The 18,537-nt window shown below is 42.2% G+C and overlaps 2 non-coding genes across 2 annotated transcripts; one reads left to right on the top strand and one right to left on the bottom strand.

Annotated features, from left to right (window-relative positions):
* The first annotated feature begins 5,374 nt into the window (after positions 1-5,374).
* Positions 5,375-5,489, top strand: LOC140288009 (U5 spliceosomal RNA). The gene has a single exon (XR_011911936.1). It is a non-coding gene; the product is annotated as a U5 spliceosomal RNA (small nuclear RNA).
* A 2,145-nt stretch (positions 5,490-7,634) lies between these two features.
* Positions 7,635-7,749, bottom strand: LOC140288006 (U5 spliceosomal RNA). The gene has a single exon (XR_011911933.1). It is a non-coding gene; the product is annotated as a U5 spliceosomal RNA (small nuclear RNA).
* Between the last annotated feature and the right edge of the window lie 10,788 nt (positions 7,750-18,537).

The raw sequence follows: 18,537 nt of genomic DNA, 5'->3' as shown, positions 1-18,537 counted from the left end.
GTATGGACCGGCATTTTTACCTTTTCTAACACATTTTTCAGCAATTATGGTCGGAGATTCACACCTACTCACAGCCGAACAACTCCGCTCCCGCATTTGATGATGTATAGTCGGGCATTCTCACCCTTTCTCATCAGCTTTTTGCAAATTATGATCTGACATTCACACCTACTTGCAGTCGAAAAGCTCTGCTCCCGCTTTTGATTATGTTTGGTTGGATATTCGAACCTTTTCTTAACTGCTTTTTACATATTTTGGTTGGACGTTCACACCTTCTTGTAGCCGAACACTTCCACTCCTGCTTTTGATGATGTATGGTTGGGCATTCACACCTTTTTTTTGCCCATTTTTCAGGAATTATGGGTCGACATTCACACCTTGCAGCTGAACACCTCCTATCCCACTTATGATCATGTGCGGTTTGATTTTGGAAAAGTTTCTTTCATGTTTTCTAGCAATTATTGATGGACATGTAGACCTTCTTGCAGCTGAACACCTCCGCTTCCGCTTTTGATCATACATTGTCAGGCATTCGCACCTTGTCTTACCCACTTTTTACAAACTTTAGTCGAACAGTCACACCTACTTGCAGCCGAACACAACCTCTCTCGCTTTTGATGATGTATGGACCGGCATTCTTACCTTTTCTAACACATTTTTCAGCAATTATGGTCGGAGATTCACACCTACTCACAGCCGAACAACTCCGCTCCCGCATTTGATGGTGTATAGTCGGGCATTCTCACCCTTTCTCATCAGCTTTTTGCAAATTATGATCTGACATTCACACCTACTTGCAGTCGAACAGCTCTGCTCCCGCTTTTGATTATGTTTGGTTGGATATTCGAACCTTTTCTTAACTGCTTTTTACATATTTTGGTTGGACGTTCACACCTTCTTGTAGCCGAACACTTCCACTCCTGCTTTTGATGATGTATGGTTGGGCATTCACACCTTTTTTTTGCCCATTTTTCAGGAATTATGGGTGGACATTCACACCTTGCAGCTGAACACCTCCTATCCCACTTATGATCATGTGCGGTTTGATTTTGGAAAAGTTTCTTTCATGTTTTCTAGCAATTATTGATGGACATGTAGACCTTCTTGCAGCTGAACACCTCCGCTTCCGCTTTTGATCATACATTGTCAGGCATTCGCACCTTGTCTTACCCACTTTTTACAAACTTTAGTCGAACAGTCACACCTACTTGCAGCCGAACACAACCTCTCTCGCTTTTGATGATGTATGGACCGGCATTCTTACCTTTTCTAACACATTTTTCAGCAATTATGGTCGGAGATTCACACCTACTCACAGCCGAACAACTCCGCTCCCGCATTTGATGGTGTATAGTCGGGCATTCTCACCCTTTCTCATCAGCTTTTTGCAAATTATGATCTGACATTCACACCTACTTGCAGTCGAACAGCTCTGCTCCCGCTTTTGATTATGTTTGGTTGGATATTCGAACCTTTTCTTAACTGCTTTTTACAAACTTTGGTTGGACGTTCACACCTTCTTGTAGCCGAACACATGCACTCCTGCTTTTGATGATGTATGGTTGGGCATTCGCACCTTTTTTTTACCCATTTTTCAGGTATTATGGGTGGACATTCACACCTTCTTGCAGCTGAACACCTCCTCTCCCACTTATGATCATGTGTGGTTTGATTTTCGAAAATTTTCTTTCATGTTTTCTAGCAATTATTGATGGACATTTAGACCTTCTTGCAGCTGAACACCACCTCTCCAAATTTTGATGATGTATGGACCGGCATTTTTACCTTTTCTAACACATTTTTCAGCAATTATGGTCGGAGATTCACACCTACTCACAGCCGAACAACTCCGCTCCCGCATTTGATGATGTATAGTCGGGCATTCTCACCCTTTCTCATCAGCTTTTTGCAAATTATGATCTGACATTCACACCTACTTCCAGTTGAACAGCTCTGCTCCCGCTTTTGATTATGTTTGGTTAGATATTCGAACCTTTTCTTAACTGCTTTTTACAAACTTTGGTCGGACGTTCACACCTTCTTGCAGCCGAACACCTACGCTTCCGGTTTTGATAGTGTATATTCGGGCATACGAACCTTTTCTTACCCGCTTTTTACAAACCAAGGTCGGACTTTCACACCTTCTCTTAGCTGAACAACTCCGCTCCCTCTTTTGATTGTGTACAGTCGGGTAATTTAACCTTTTCTTACCCGCTTTTTACCATCTATGGTCGGACATTCACACCGTCTTACAGCGGAACACCTCCGCTCCCTCTTTTGATGATGTATGGTTAGGCATTCGCACCTTTTCTTACCCATTTTTCAGTAATTATGGGTAGACATTCACACCTTCTTGCAGCTGAACACCTCCTCTCCCGCTTATGATCATGTGCAGTTTGATATTCGAAAATTTTCTTTCATGTTTTCTAGCAATTATTGATAGACATTCAGACCGTCTTGCAGCTGAACACCTCCGCTCCCACTTTTGATGGTGTATAGTCGGGCTTTCGAGCCTTTTCTTCCCCGGTTTTTACAAATTATGGTTGGACATTCAGACCTTCTTGCAGCCGAAAACCTCCACTCCCTCTTTTGATCATACATTGTCGGGCATTCGCACCTTTTCTTACCCGCTTTTTACAAACCATGGTCGGACTTTCACACCTTTTAGTAGCCGAACAACTCCGCTCCCGCTATTGATTGTGTACAGTCGGGTATTTTAACCTTTTCTTACCCGCTTTTTACCAACTATGGTTGGACATTCACACCTTCTTACAGCAGAACACCTCCGCTCCCTTTTTTGATTATGTATGGTTTGACATTCGCACCTTCTCTCACCCGCCTTTTACTATGGTCGGCCATTCACAGCTTCCTCTCCACCATACTTGTATGGTGGGATATTCACACCCACTTGCATCCGAAGACCTCCGCCCCCACTTTTGTTGATATTTAGTCGGTCATTCGCAGCTTACCCGCTTTTGGCAAACTATGGCCTTCTTGCAGCCAAACACCTCTGATCTCGCTTTTGATGATGTAAGGTTGGGCATTCAGACCTTGCTTCACCTGCTTTTCACCAAATATAGTCGGACATTCACACCTTCTTGCAGCCAAACACTTCCGCTTTTAGTGTTCTATGAGGCATTCACATATTTTTTTTCACCGTATTTTATAGATTATGGTTGGAAATTCTCACCCACTCTCATCCGAAGACCTCTCCTCCCGCTTTTGTTAATATATAGTCGGGCATTCGAACCTTTTCTTACCCGCTTTTTACAAATTATGGTCGAACATTCACACCTACTTGCAGCTGAATACTTCCGCTCCACCTTTTAGGTATGTATGGTTGGCATTTGCACCTCTTTTTATACTGATTGCTGAAGATTAAGTTGTTCTTTCTCAAACTACAAATTTTTTTTAATTGTTGAAACTTGATTTGAAGTGGATAAATAAGGAGGACAAACAGTTTTAAGTCAGGCTGATAGAAGGAATTAATTTTATAGCAAAATCTGTATTTCGTCATATGTCGAGAGATGCTTATTGCTGAAGAAGTTCTTTCTCATTCTACAAAGTACAACGTTGTTTATCGTTGAAACTTGATTAGACATGAATAAATATGAAGGACAAAGCAGTCTTAACTTGGTTTGAGTTAATGAATTCGTTTTATAGGAGAATCCGAATTCGTGCATAACTCATAAAATAGAGCTTATTTTCGGATTCCTGAAGAATGAGTCTGGTTCTTTCTCATAATACAAAGTTTGTTGTTTATTGTTGAAACTTCATCAGAAGTGAAGAAATAAATGAATGCCTATCAACAAATGTGGGATCTAATCTCTAGTGCTTCCTCTAAAATAATTTCCTTTCTCAATTTAGAAATGTGTGTGTGTAAGTCACAACACCCGTGACACCAAAACGGCTTTCTTTTCTCTACACTCTGCACTATGAGCACACACACCAAATCAGAAAGGGTTTTTTCTCTCTTTTCTACATTATGGACTGTGGGGACACAAAACCGCTCTCTCTCTTTTTTTTTTTTTATCGTGTGCCAGGGCGTTGTCTCACGTATTAGATTATGCTTAAGATACGAATGGGTTTATCAGTCACATCAGAATCCATACATACTGATCCTCCCGTAATAAAATGGTCGGATCTTATCAAACACACTTTGTTTCTTGTGACAATCAAGTCAGCGAAACAGCGTATACACGTCAAGACACTGAATCGTTTGCCACAAGAACTCATAAGTTGGCAGTATTGCTCTGCCGTCAGCAATCATACGCCCATTTTATTTTCGTGAGACATGTGCAAGCACCTGTTCATCTACTGTTCTATCACTATGAATTAGTGATCTATTATCAATAAGGATACTTCTACAACTACTATCAAAGTATGTCCGGACTTCTTATGTTGTCAGTTGCTATATATGAATAAGTGGGTAGCTACTGACAAGCATTAAGCATGTCACACAGCCCAAACATATAACATTTCAGGACACACCACACAGTTAACAACCACAGTGAAGCGTGTCAAAGCCCAAACATGTAACATTCAACAGGACACTTACACAACACATTCAAATCAAACAGTCAGACAACATACAAGAACATATACCCCAGCCGGCATTGCTCCCTGCCTATTTTCGTACAGCACACTATGTGTGCGCACACCTTTATTCACAAACTCTTCAACTTATACTCTTTTACCGAAGCTGCTACAGCTCGATTGGCCGAATACCCTTTGATCCTATTTCGGTGAATTTGACATCTGCCTTACATATAACAGATTAGCGGTTTAGCAGTTTTAATTTAGTTTGAGTGAAGGAATTCATTTTATAGCAAAATCCGAAATCGTGAAGAACTCATGAAAGTAAGCTTATTCTCGGATTCCTGAAACTTTAGATTTGCTCTTTCTTTTACTGCAAAGTACAACGTTGTTTTTTTTGTTTAAATCTTTCTAGACATGGTAAATATTAAGGACAAAGCAGTTTTCACATAGTTTGAGTGAAGGAATTCATTTTATAGATAAAATCCCAAGAGTCTGCTGAGAAAAGAGAGTGAATGCGAAGTAGACTTTAACACGGCTATGGGAGCGAGCCGAGTGTGGGCTAACCGAGAGAATTGCTTGAAAAAAACGCGACACCGAATGAGCGATCAGAACAAAGCCTCAATACGGGATTCTCGTGGTGTTTTTGTTGCTGCCTTGTCTTTTGCACAGAGTAAAAGACAAGGCAGCCATCGAATAGGGCCCGATTGTTCCTAGTTGGTCAGCCGAGGAGCAAGGGGGGGGGGGGGAGCAAGCGTCTCAACCAAGCAAAGCTCACCATGGGGAAGGTGGCTATGCCAACTAGCCTGTTGCCCTGCTCCCGCAGTGACGGATAATCGTACTCTGGTTTCTCTTCATAACGTACAAGTCTTTCGCCTTTTACTGAAGATTTCTGTGGAGAGCAGCACTAATGAGTTGTTTCTATTTTTGGCAGGCTTTACCTTTGCGGGTAAAGCCCTTTCTGTCTGTGCAAAAGAAATCTTCTTACTGTGCAGAGTGACTTCTCTGAGTAGAGTCGCCTTACTTGTTGCGACTGTGCCGATGTTCGAAGCTGGAGTGCAAAGTTGTTGCTTGAATGGTGCTTGCTGGAGCGTGCGGGAGTGCAAAGTTATACCATTTAAAAGGGCTGAAGAGTGCTCAGTGCAGCGGGTGGGCGACACTCTGGCCACCTTGAAAACCGAGGTTACATCCACTACCAGGGGCAGCCCAAGTTCTGCCGCAAGTGTGGTGAGCATGGGCACCTGGTTGAGGCTTGTACCAAGGTGTTATGTGGGAAGAGCAGAGAAATTGGGCAAACTTTTGGAGAGTGTCCAAATGGCAGGAAATGTAATCTCTGTGGAGAATTAAATCACCTCTTCAGAGATTGCCCTAAATCTTTTGCCAACAAATTAAAGACGGTAAAGCCACAGTCAAGCCAACAAAGAGAAGGACCAAAGGTGGCAGTTGGTGAACAAAGTGAAGAGGTTGACCCAATAAATTCAAACTTCCCGCCAAAAGCTTGGATTGGAAGTGAGGAGCAAAAAGGGGAGGGGCCTGTAGAGGCCTCACCACTCAGTGTTGAAGTCTGTGAGAATTCACAGGCAGAGGGTGGAGCTACGCTAAATGAGGAGGAAGAGCAGACAGGTGAGTCTAGTGAAGATACTCACCTCCCCGAAGGTCAACAGCCGAAGAGGACGGCATCTGAGCCTCTGATTCCCCAGTGGTATCAGAGAAGAGGGGAAGAGTTAGGTCCCTTTCAGACAGTTCTTCAGTGGAAGAACCTAGAGTCTTCCCCTCCGACTCACCAAATGAGGTCTCCTTTTTAACTTCAGCTCTGCAATCAACCCCCAGGGACTCAAAGTTAAATGCAACATTGCGTCAGAGGCCAACACCGAGAGTCCGAAAAGGAAATATAGATCACCCTACTCACTTTTCACCTAAAGAAATGAAGGAAGAGCTAGTTTCCCAAGAAATAACCTGTGTGTAATTTGTTTTGATAACTTAGAAAAACGAAAATGACATACCTACTTTCCTTTATGCTTTTAATGGTTCTCACCTTCTCAACACTAAATGTGAGAAGTGTGAAATCAAAGACAAGAGCCCAGAGTATTTTATCCTTCTTAGACTCCATAAAATCAGATGTGTTTTTAATACAAGAATGTGGACTACCTTTTTTAAAAAACCATAGACAATGGGAGGAAATGTGGCCCCATTTATCGATATTGCATTTAACTTTGAGTCCCTGGGGGTTGATTGCAGAGCTGAAGTTAAAAAGGAGACCTCATTTGGTGAGTCGGAGGGGAAGACTCTAGGTTCTTCCACTGAAGAACTGTCTGAAAGGGACCTAACTCTTCCCCTCTTCTCTGATACCACTGGGGAATCAGAGGCTCAGATGCCGTCCTCTTCGGCTGTTGACCTTCGGGGAGGTGAGTATCTTCACTAGACTCACCTGTCTGCTCTTCCTCCTCATTTAGCATAGCTCCACCCTCTGCCTGTGAATTCTCACAGACTTCAACACTGAGTGGTGAGGCCTCTACAGGCCCCTCCCCTTTTTGCTCCTCACTTCCAATCCAAGCTTTTGGCGGGAAGTTTGAATTTATTGGGTCAACCTCTTCACTTTGTTCACCAACTGCCACCTTTGGTCCTTCTCTTTGTTGGCTTGACTGTGGCTTTACCGTCTTTAATTTGTTGGCAAAAGATTTAGGGCAATCTCTGAAGAGGTGATTTAATTCTCCACAGAGATTACATTTCCTGCCATTTGGACACTCTCCAAAAGTTTGCCCAATTTCTCAGCTCTTCCCACATAACACCTTGGTACAAGCCTCAACCAGGTGCCCATGCTCACCACACTTGCGGCAGAACTTGGGCTGCCCCTGGTAGTGGATGTAACCTCGGTTTTCAAGGTGGCCAGAGTGTCGCCCACCCGCTGCACTGAGCACTCTTCAGCCCTTTTAAATGGTATAACTTTGCACTCCCGCACGCTCCAGCAAGCACCATTCAAGCAACAACTTTGCACTCCAGCTTCGAACATCGGCACAGTCGCAACAAGTAAGGCGACTCTACTCAGAGAAGTCACTCTGCACAGTAACAAGATTTCTTTTGCACAGACAGAAAGGGCTTTACCCGCAAAGGTAAAGCCTGCCAAAAATAGAAACAACTCATTAGTGCTGCTCTCCACAGAAATCTTTAGTAAAAGGCGAAAGACTTGTACGTTATGAAGAGAAACCAGAGTACGATTATCCGTCACTGCGGGAGCAGGGCAACAGTCTAGTTGGCATAGCCACCTTCCCCATGGTGAGCTTTGCTTGGTTGAGACGCTTGCTCCCCCCCCCCCCTTGCTCCTCGGCTGACCAACTAGGAACAATCAGGCCCTATTCGATGGCTGCCTTGTCTTTTACTCTGTGCAAAAGACAAGGCAGCAACAAAAACACCACGAGAATCCCGTATTGAGGCTTTGTTCTGATCACTCATTCGGTGTCGCGTTTCTTTCAAGCAATTCTCCCGGTTAGCCCACACTCGGCTCGCTCCCATAGCCGTGTTAAAGTCTACTTCGCATTCACTCTCTTTTCTCAGCAGACTCTTGGGATTTTATCTATAAAATGAATTCCTTCACTCAAACTATGTGAAAACTGCTTTGTCCTTAATATTTACCATGTCTAGAAAGATTTAAACAAAAAAAAACAACGTTGTACTTTGCAGTAAAAGAAAGAGCAAATCTAAAGTTTCAGGAATCCGAGAATAAGCTTACTTTCATGAGTTCTTCACGATTTCGGATTTTGCTATAAAATGAATTCCTTCACTCAAACTAAATTAAAACTGCTAAACCGCTAATCTGTTATATGTAAGGCAGATGTCAAATTCACCGAAATAGGATCAAAGGGTATTCGGCCAATCGAGCTGTAGCAGCTTCGGTAAAAGAGTATAAGTTGAAGAGTTTGTGAATAAAGGTGTGCGCACACATAGTGTGCTGTACGAAAATAGGCAGGGAGCAATGCCGGCTGGGGTATATGTTCTTGTATGTTGTCTGACTGTTTGATTTGAATGTGTTGTGTAAGTGTCCTGTTGAATGTTACATGTCTGGGCTTTGACACGCTTCACTGTGGTTGTTAACTGTGTGGTGTGTCCTGAAATGTTATATGTTTGGGCTGTGTGACATGCTTAATGCTTGTCAGTAGCTACCCACTTATTCATATATAGCAACTGACAACATAAGAAGTCCGGACATACTTTGATAGTAGTTGTAGAAGTATCCTTATTGATAATAGATCACTAATTCATAGTGATAGAACAGTAGATGAACAGGTGCTTGCACATGTCTCACGAAAATAAAATGGGTGTATGATTGCTGACGGCAGAGCAATACTGCCAAACTTATGAGTTCTTGTGGCAAACTTGATTCAGTGTCTTGACGTGTATACGCTGTTTCGCTGACTTGATTGTCACAAGAAACAAAGTGTGTTTGATAAGATCCGACCATTTTATTACGGGAGGATCAGTATGTATGGATTCTGATGTGACTGATAAACCCATTCGTATCTTAAGCATAATCTAATACGTGAGACAACGCCCTGGCACACGATAAAAAAAAAAAAAGAGAGAGAGCGGTTTTGTGTCCCCACAGTCCATAATGTAGAAAAGAGAGAAAAAAGCCTTTCTGATTTGGTGTGTGTGCTCATAGTGCAGAGTGTAGAGAAAAGAAAGCCGTTTTGGTGTCACGGGTGTTGTGACTTACACACACACATTTCTAAATTGAGAAAGGAAATTATTTTAGAGGAAGCACTAGAGATTAGATCCCACATTTGTTGATAGGCATTCATTTATTTCTTCACTTCTGAAGAAGTTTCAACAATAAACAACAAACTTTGTATTATGAGAAAGAACCAGACTCATTCTTCAGGAATCCGAAAATAAGCTCTATTTTATGAGTTATGCACGAATTCGGATTCTCCTATAAAACGAATTCATTAACTCAAACCAAGTTAAGACTGCTTTGTCCTTCATATTTATTCATGTCTAATCAAGTTTCAACGATAAACAACGTTGTACTTTGTAGAATGAGAAAGAACTTCTTCAGCAATAAGCATCTCTCGACATATGACGAAATACAGATTTTGCTATAAAATTAATTCCTTCTATCAGCCTGACTTAAAACTGTTTGTCCTCCTTATTTATCCACTTCAAATCAAGTTTCAACAATTAAAAAAAATTTGTAGTTTGAGAAAGAACAACTTAATCTTCAGCAATCAGTATAAAAAGAGGTGCAAATGCCAACCATACATACCTAAAAGGTGGAGCGGAAGTATTCAGCTGCAAGTAGGTGCGAATGTTCGACCATAATTTGTAAAAAGCGGGTAAGAAAAGGTTCGAATGCCCGACTATATATTAACAAAAGCGGGAGGAGAGGTCTTCGGATGAGAGTGGGTGAGAATTTCCAACCATAATCTATAAAATACGGTGAAAAAAAATATGTGAATGCCTCATAGAACACTAAAGTGTTCGGCTGCAAGAAGGTGTGAATGTCCGACTATATTTGGTGAAAAGCAGGTGAAGCAAGGTCTGAATGCCCAACCTTACATCATCAAAAGCGAGATCAGAGGTGTTTGGCTGCAAGAAGGCCATAGTTTGCCAAAAGCGGGTAAGCTGCGAATGACCGACTAAATATCAACAAAAGTGGGGGCGGAGGTCTTCGGATGCAAGTGGGTGTGAATATCCCACCATACAAGTATGGTGGAGAGGAAGCTGTGAATGGCCGACCATAGTAAAAGGCGGGTGAGAGAAGGTGCGAATGTCAAACCATACATAATCAAAAAAGGGAGCGGAGGTGTTCTGCTGTAAGAAGGTGTGAATGTCCAACCATAGTTGGTAAAAAGCGGGTAAGAAAAGGTTAAAATACCCGACAGTACACAATCAATAGTGGGAGCGGAGTTGTTCGGCTACTAAAAGGTGTGAAAGTCCGACCATGGTTTGTAAAAAGCGGGTAAGAAAAGGTGCGAATGCCCGACAATGTATGATCAAAAGAGGGAGTGGAGGTTTTCGGCTGCAAGAAGGTCTGAATGTCCAACCATAATTTGTAAAAACCGGGGAAGAAAAGGCTCGAAAGCCCGACTATACACCATCAAAAGTGGGAGCGGAGGTGTTCAGCTGCAAGAAGGTGTGAATGTCTACCCATAATTACTGAAAAATGGGTAAGAAAAGGTGCGAATGCCTAACCATACATCATCAAAAGAGGGAGCGGAGGTGTTCCGCTGTAAGACGGTGTGAATGTCCGACCATAGATGGTAAAAAGCGGGTAAGAAAAGGTTAAATTACCCGACTGTACACAATCAAAAGAGGGAGCGGAGTTGTTCAGCTAAGAGAAGGTGTGAAAGTCCGACCTTGGTTTGTAAAAAGCGGGTAAGAAAAGGTTCGTATGCCCGAATATACACCATCAAAAGCGGAAGCGGAGGTGTTCGGCTGCAAGATATTGTGAACGTCCGACCAAAGTTTGTAAAAAGCAGTTAAGAAAAGGTTCGAATATCTAACCAAACATAATCAAAAGCGGGAGCAGAGCTGTTCGACTGGAAGTAGGTGTGAATGTCAGATCATAATTTGCAAAAAGCTGATGAGAAAGGGTGAGAATGCCCGACTATACACCATCAAATGCGGTAGCGGAGTTGTTCGGCTGTGAGTAGGTGTGAATCTCCAACCAAAATTGCTGAAAAATGTGTTAGAAAAGGTAAAAATGCCGGTCCATACATAATCAAAATCGGGAGAGGTGGTGTTCAGCTGCAAGAAGGTCTAAATGTCCATCAATAATTGCTAGAAAACATGAAAGAAAATTTTCAAAAATCAAACCACACAAGATCATAAGTGGGAGAGGAGGTGTTCAGCTGCAAGAAGGTGTGAATGTCCACCCATAATACCTGAAAAATGGGTAAAAAAAAGGTGCGAATGCCCAACCATACATCATCAAAAGCAGGAGTGCATGTGTTCGGCTACAAGAAGGTGTGAACGTCCAACCAAAGTTTGTAAAAAGCAGTTAAGAAAAGGTTCGAATATCCAACCATACATAATCAAAAGCGGGAGCAGAGCTGTTCGACTGCAAGTAGGTGTGAATGTCAGATCATAATTTGCAAAAAGCTGATGAGAAAGGGTGAGAATGCCCGACTATACACCATCAAATGCGGGAGCGGAGTTGTTCGGCTGTGAGTAGGTGTGAATCTCCGACCATAATTGCTGAAAAATGTGTTAGAAAAGGTAAGAATGCCGGTCCATACATCATCAAAAGCGAGAGAGGTTGTGTTCGGCTGCAAGTAGGTGTGAATGTCCAGCCATAATTACTCACAAACGGGTAAGAAAAGGTAGTATTGCCAGACCATATATGATCAAAACAGGGAGCGGAGGTGGTTCAGCTGCAAGAAGGTTTGAATGTCCGACTAAAGTTCAAATATATTAACAAAAGCGGGAGGAGAGGTCTTCGGATGAGAGTGGTTGAAAATTTCCAACCATAATGTATAAAATGCGGTGAAAAAAAGGTGTGATAGAACACTAAAAGGTGGAGCGGAAGTGTTCGTTTGCAAGAAGGTGTGAATGTTCGACTATATTTGGTGAAAAGCAGGTGAAGCAAGGTCTGAATGCCCAACCTTACATCATCAAAAGCGAGATCAGAGGTGTTTGGCTGCAAGAAGGCCATAGTTTGCCAAAAGCGGGTAAGGTGCGAATGACCGACTAAATATCAACAAAAGTGGGGGCGGAGGTCTTCGGATGCAAGTGGGTATGAATATCCCACCATACAAGTATGGTGGAGAGGAAGCTGTGAATGGCCGACCATAGTAAAAGGCGGGTGAGAGAAGGTGCGAATGTCAAACCATACATAATCAAAACAGGGAGCGGAGGTGTTCTGCTGTAAGAAGGTGTGAATGTCCGACCATAGTTGGTAAAAAGCGGGTAAGAAAAGGTTAAAATTCCCGACTGTACACAATCAATAGCGGGAGCGGAGTTGTTCGGCTACTAAAAGGTGTGAAAGTCCGACCATGGTTTGTAAAAAGCGGGTAAGAAAAGGTGCGAATGCCCGACAATGTATGATCAAAAGAGGGAGTGGAGGTTTTCGGCTGCAAGAAGGTCTGAATGTCCAACCATAATTTGTAAAAACCGGGGAAGAAAAGGCTCGAAAGCCCGACTATACACCATCAAAAGTGGGAGCGGAGGTGTTCAGCTGCAAGACGGTCTGAATGTCCATCAATAATTGCTAGAAAACATGAAAGAAAATTTTCGAATATCAAACTGCACATGATCATAAGCGGGAGAGGAGGTGTTCAGCTGCAAGAAGGTGTGAATGTCTACCCATAATTACTGAAAAATGGGTAAGAAAAGGTGCGAATGCCTAACCATACATCATCAAAAGAGGGAGCGGAGGTGTTCCGCTGTAAGACGGTGTGAATGTCCGACCATAGATGGTAAAAAGCGGGTAAGAAAAGGTTAAATTACCCGACTGTACACAATCAAAAGAGGGAGCGGAGTTGTTCAGCTAAGAGAAGGTGTGAAAGTCCGACCTTGGTTTGTAAAAAGCGGGTAAGAAAAGGTTCGTATGCCCGAATATACACTATCAAAACCGGAAGCGTAGGTGTTCGGCTGCAAGAAGGTGTGAACGTCCGACCAAAGTTTGTAAAAAGCAGTTAAGAAAAGGTTCGAATATCTAACCAAACATAATCAAAAGCGGGAGCAGAGCTGTTCAACTGGAAGTAGGTGTAAATGTCAGATCATAATTTGCAAAAAGCTGATGAGAAAGGGTGAGAATGCCCGACTATACATCATCAAATGCGGGAGCGGAGTTGTTCGGCTGTGAGTAGGTGTGAATCTCCGACCATAATTGCTGAAAAATGTGTTAGAAAAGGTAAAAATGCCGGTCCATACATCATCAAAATTGGGAGAGGTGGTGTTCAGCTGCAAGAAGGTCTAAATGTCCATCAATAATTGCTAGAAAACATGAAAGAAATTTTTCGAAAATCAAACCACACATGATCATAAGTGGGAGAGGAGGTGTTCAGCTGCAAGGTGTGAATGTCCACCCATAATTCCTGAAAAATGGGCAAAAAAAAGGTGTGAATGCCCAACCATACATCATCAAAAGCAGGAGTGGAAGTGTTCGGCTACAAGAAGGTGTGAACGTCCAACCAAAATATGTAAAAAGCAGTTAAGAAAAGGTTCGAATATCCAACCAAACATAATCAAAAGCGGGAGCAGAGCTTTTCGACTGCAAGTAGGTGTGAATGTCAGATCATAATTTGCAAAAAGCTGATGAGAAAGGGTGAGAATGCCCGACTATACATCATCAAATGCGGGAGCGGAGTTGTTCGGCTGTGAGTAGGTGTGAATCTCCGACCATAATTGCTGAAAAATGTGTTAGAAAAGGTAAAAATGCCGGTCCATACATCATCAAAAGCGAGAGAGGTTGTGTTCGGCTGCAAGTAGGTGTGAATGTCCAGCCATAATTACTCACAAACGGGTAAGAAAAGGTAGTATTGCCAGACCATATATGATCAAAACAGGGAGCGGAGGTGGTTCAGCTGCAAGAAGGTTTGAATGTCTCCGACTAAAGTTCAAATATATTAAAGAAAGCGGGAGGAGAGATCTTCGGATGAGAGTGGTTGAAAATTTCCGACCATAATGTATAAAATGCGGTGAAAAAAAGGTGTGATAGAACACTAAAAGGTGGAGCGGAAGTGTTCGGCTGCAAGAAGGTGTGAATGTCCGACTATATTTGGTGAAAAGCAGGTGAAGCAAGGTCTGAATGCCCAACCTTACATCATCAAAAGCGAGATCAGAGGTGTTTGGCTGCAAGAAGGCAATAGTTTGCCAAAAGCGGGTAAGGTGCGAATGTCCGACTAAATATCAACAAAATTTGGGGCAGAGGTCTTCGGATGCAAGTGGGTGTGAATATCCAACCATACAAGTATGGTGGAGAGGAAGCTGTGAATAGCCGACCATAGTTTGGAAAAAGCGGGTAAGAAAAGGTTTGAATACCCGAACATACACCATCAAAAGAGGGAGCGGAGGTGTTCCGCTGTACGAAGGTGTGAATGTCCGACCATAGTTGGTAAAAAGCGGGTAAGAAAAGGTTAAGATACCCGACTGTACACAATCAATAGCGGGAGCGGATGTGTTCGGCTACAAGAAGGTGTGAAAGTCCGACCATGGTTTGTAAAAATCGGGTAAGAAAAGGTGCGAATGTCCGACAATGTATGATCAAAAGAGAGAGCGGAGGTTTTCGGATACAAGAAGGTTTGAATGTCCCACCATAGTTTGTAAAAAGCGGGTAAGAAAAGGTTCGAATGCCCGACTATACACAATCAATAGCGGGAGCGGATGTGTTCGGCTACAAGAAGGTGTGAAAGTCCGATCATGGTTTGTAAAAACCGGGAAGAAAAGGCTCGAAAGCCCGACTATACACCATCAAAAAGAAGGTTTGAATGTCCATCAATAATTGCTTTGAAACAAGAAAGTAAATTTTCGAATATCAAACCGTACATGATCATAAGCGGGAGAGGAGGTGTTCCGCTGTAAGACAGTGTGAATGTCCGACCATAGTTGGTAAAAAGCGGGTAAGAAAAGGTTAAAATACCCGACTGTACACAATCAATAGCGGGAGCGGAGTTGTTCGGCTACTAAAAGGTGTGAAAGTCCGACCCTGGTTTGTAAAAAGCGGGTAAGAAAAGGTTCGAATGCCCGAACATTACACCATCAAAAGAGGGAGCGGAGGTGTTCCGCTGTAAGACGGTGTGAATGTCCGATCATAGTTGGTAAAAAGCGGGTAAGAAAAAGTTAAAATACCCGACTGTACACAATCAAAAGAGGGAGCGGAGTTGTTCAGCTAAGAGAAGGTGTGAAAGTCCGACCATGGTTTGTAAAAAGCGGGTAAGAAAAGGTTCGTATGCCCGAATATACACTATCAAAACCGGAAGCGTAGGTGTTCGGCTGCAAGAAGGTGTGAACATCCGACCAAAGTTTGTAAAAAAGCAGTTAAGAAAAGGTTCGAATATCTAACCAAACATAATCAAAAGCGGGAGCAGAGCTGTTCGACTGCAAGTAGGTGTGAATGTCAGATCATAATTTGCAAAAAGCTGATGAAAAAGGGTGAGAAATCCCGACTATACACCATCAAATGCGGTAGCGGAGTTGTTCGGCTGTGAGTAGGTGTGATTCTCCAACCATAATTGCTGAAAAATGTGTTAGAAAAGGTAAGAATGCCGGTCCATACATCATCAAAAACGGGAGAGGTGGTGTTCGGCTGCAAGTAGGTGTGAATGTCCATTAATAATTGCTTTAAAACATGAAAGAAAATTTTCGAATATCAAACCTTACATGATCATTAGCGGGAGAGGAGGTGTTCAGCTTCAAGAAGATGTGAATATCCAACCATAATTACTGAAAAATGGGTAGGAAAAGATGCGAATGTCCAACCATAAATTATCAAAAGCAGGAGTGGAGTTGTTCAGCTACAAGAAGGTATGAAAGTCCAACCATGGTTTGTAAAAAGCGGGTAAGAGAAGGTTCGAATACCCGAATATATACCATCAAAAGCGGAAGCGGGGGTGTTCGGCTGCAAGAAGGTGTGAACGTCCGACCAAAGTTTGTAAAAAGCAGTTAAGAAAAGGTTTGAATACCCAACCGAACATAATCAAAAGCGGGAGCAGAGCTGTTCGACTGCAAGTAGGTGTGAATGTCAGATCATAATTGCTGAAAAATGTGATAGAAAAGACTAGAATGCCGGACAATACATCATCAAAAGCGGGAGAGATTGTTTTTCGGCTGCAAGTAGATGTGAATGTCCAGCCATAATTACTCACAAACGGGGGAAGAAAAGGTAGTATTTCCAGACCACACATGATCAAAACAGGGAGTGGAGGTGGTTCAGCTGCAAGGTGTGAATGTCTGACTAAAGTTTGTAAAAACCGTGTAAGACAAGGGGCGAATGCCCGACAATGTATGATCAAAAGAGGGAGCGGAGGTTTTCGGCTGCAAGGTCTGAATGTCCAACCGTAATTTGTAAAAATCGGGGAAGAAAAGGCTCGAAAGCCCAACTATACACCATCAAAAGCAGGAGCAGAGGTGTTCAGGTGCAAGAAGGTCTGAATGTCCGACCAATAATTACTGAAAAATGGGTAAGAAAAGGTGCGAATGCCAAATCATACATCATCAAAAGCAGGAGCGGATGTGTTCGGCTACAAGAAGGTTTGAATGTCCAACCATAGTAAGTAATAGGTGGGTAAGAAAAGGCTCGAATGCCCGACTATACACCATCAAAAGCGGAAGCGGAGGTGTTCGGCTGCAAGACGGTGTGAACGTCCGACCAAAGTTTGTAAAAAGCATTAAGAAAATGTTCGAATATCCAACCAAACATAATCAAAAGCGGGAGCAGAGCTGTTCGACTGCAAGTAGGTGTGAATATCAGATCATAATTTGCAAAAAGCTGATGAGAAAGGGTGAGAATGCCCGACTATACACTATCAAATGTGGGAGCGGAGGTGTTCGTCTGTGAGTAGGTGTGAATGTCCGACAATAATTGCTGAAAAATGTGTTAGAAAAGGTAAGAATGCCGGACCATATATCATCAAAAGCGGGAGAGGTTGTGTTCGGCTGCAAGAAGGTGTGAATGTCCAGCCATAATTACTCACAAATGGGTAAGAAAAGGTACTATTGCCAGACCATATATGATCAAAACAGGGAGCGGAGGTGGTTCAGCTGCAACAAGGTTTGAATGTCCGACTAAAGTTTGTAAAAAGCGGGTAAGACAAGGTGTGAATGCCCGACAATGTATGATCAAAAGAGGAGCGGAGGTTTTCGGCTGCAAGAAGGTCTGAATGTCCACCCATAATTACTGAAAAATGGGTAAGAAAAGGTGCGAAAGCCCAACCGCACATGATCATAAGTGGATGAGAAGGTAGTAAGTAGTGCAAGTAGGTGTGAATCTAAGATCATAATTTGTAAAAAGCGGGTAAGAAAAGGTAAGAATGCCCAACCATAAATTATCAAAAGCGGCAGCAGAGTTTCGGCTGGTATTTATCAATGTCTAGATAGATTTCAACAAAAAACAACGTTGTACTTTGCAGTAAAAGAAAGTGCAAATCAAAAGTTTTAGGAATCCGAGAATAAGCTTATTTTCATGAGTTCTGCACGATTTCGGATTTTATGTATAAAATGATTTTCTTCACGCAAACTAAGTTAACACTGCTTTGTCCTTCATATGTACCCATTTCTACATATATTTCAAGAATAAACTTCCTCATACTACCCTGAATGAGAAAGAGCCACACTTGTGATTAAGCCATACCTCCCTTTTGAGGAGTTCTGCATGATTTGGGATTTTATCTATAAAATTAATTCCTTCACTCAAACTATGTTAAAACGGCTTTTACCTTCATATTTATCAATGTCTCAATAGATTTAAACAAAAAAACAACGTTGTACTTTGCAATAAAAGAAAGAGCAAATCAAAAGTTTTAGGAATCCGAGAATAAGCTTATTTTCATGAGTTCTGCACGATTTCGGATTTTATGTATAAAATGAATTCATTCAGTCAAACCAAGTTAAAACTGCTTTTTCCTTCATATTCATCAATGTCTAGATCGACTTCAACAAAGAACAACATTGTATTTTGCAGTGGAAGAAAGAGCAAAACTGAAGGATCAGGAATCCGAGAATAAGCTTCTTTTCATACGTTCTGCATGATTTGGGATTTTATGTATAAAATGAATTCCTTCTCTCAAACTAAGTTAACACTGCTTTGTCCTTAATATGTACCCATTTCTACATATATTTCAAGCATAAACTTCCTCATACTACCCTGAATGAGAAAGAGCCACACTTGTGATTAAGCCATACCTCCCTTTTGAGGAGTTCTGCATGATTTGGGATTTTATCTATAATCTATAATCTATAATCTTTTTACAAACCATGGTCGGACTGTCACACCTTCTTGTAGCCGAACACATCCGCTCCCGCTATTGATTGTGTACAGTCGGGTATTTAACCTTTTCTTACCCG

The sequence above is a fragment of the Leuresthes tenuis genome, unplaced genomic scaffold (genome assembly GCF_036924035.1).
Source record: "Leuresthes tenuis unplaced genomic scaffold, fLeuTen1.0.hap1 SCAF_201, whole genome shotgun sequence".
NCBI classification, from domain to species: domain Eukaryota; kingdom Metazoa; phylum Chordata; class Actinopteri; order Atheriniformes; family Atherinopsidae; genus Leuresthes; species Leuresthes tenuis.
Note: the sequence above shows the minus strand (reverse complement) of the source record. Positions and strands in the feature narration are given on the sequence as shown.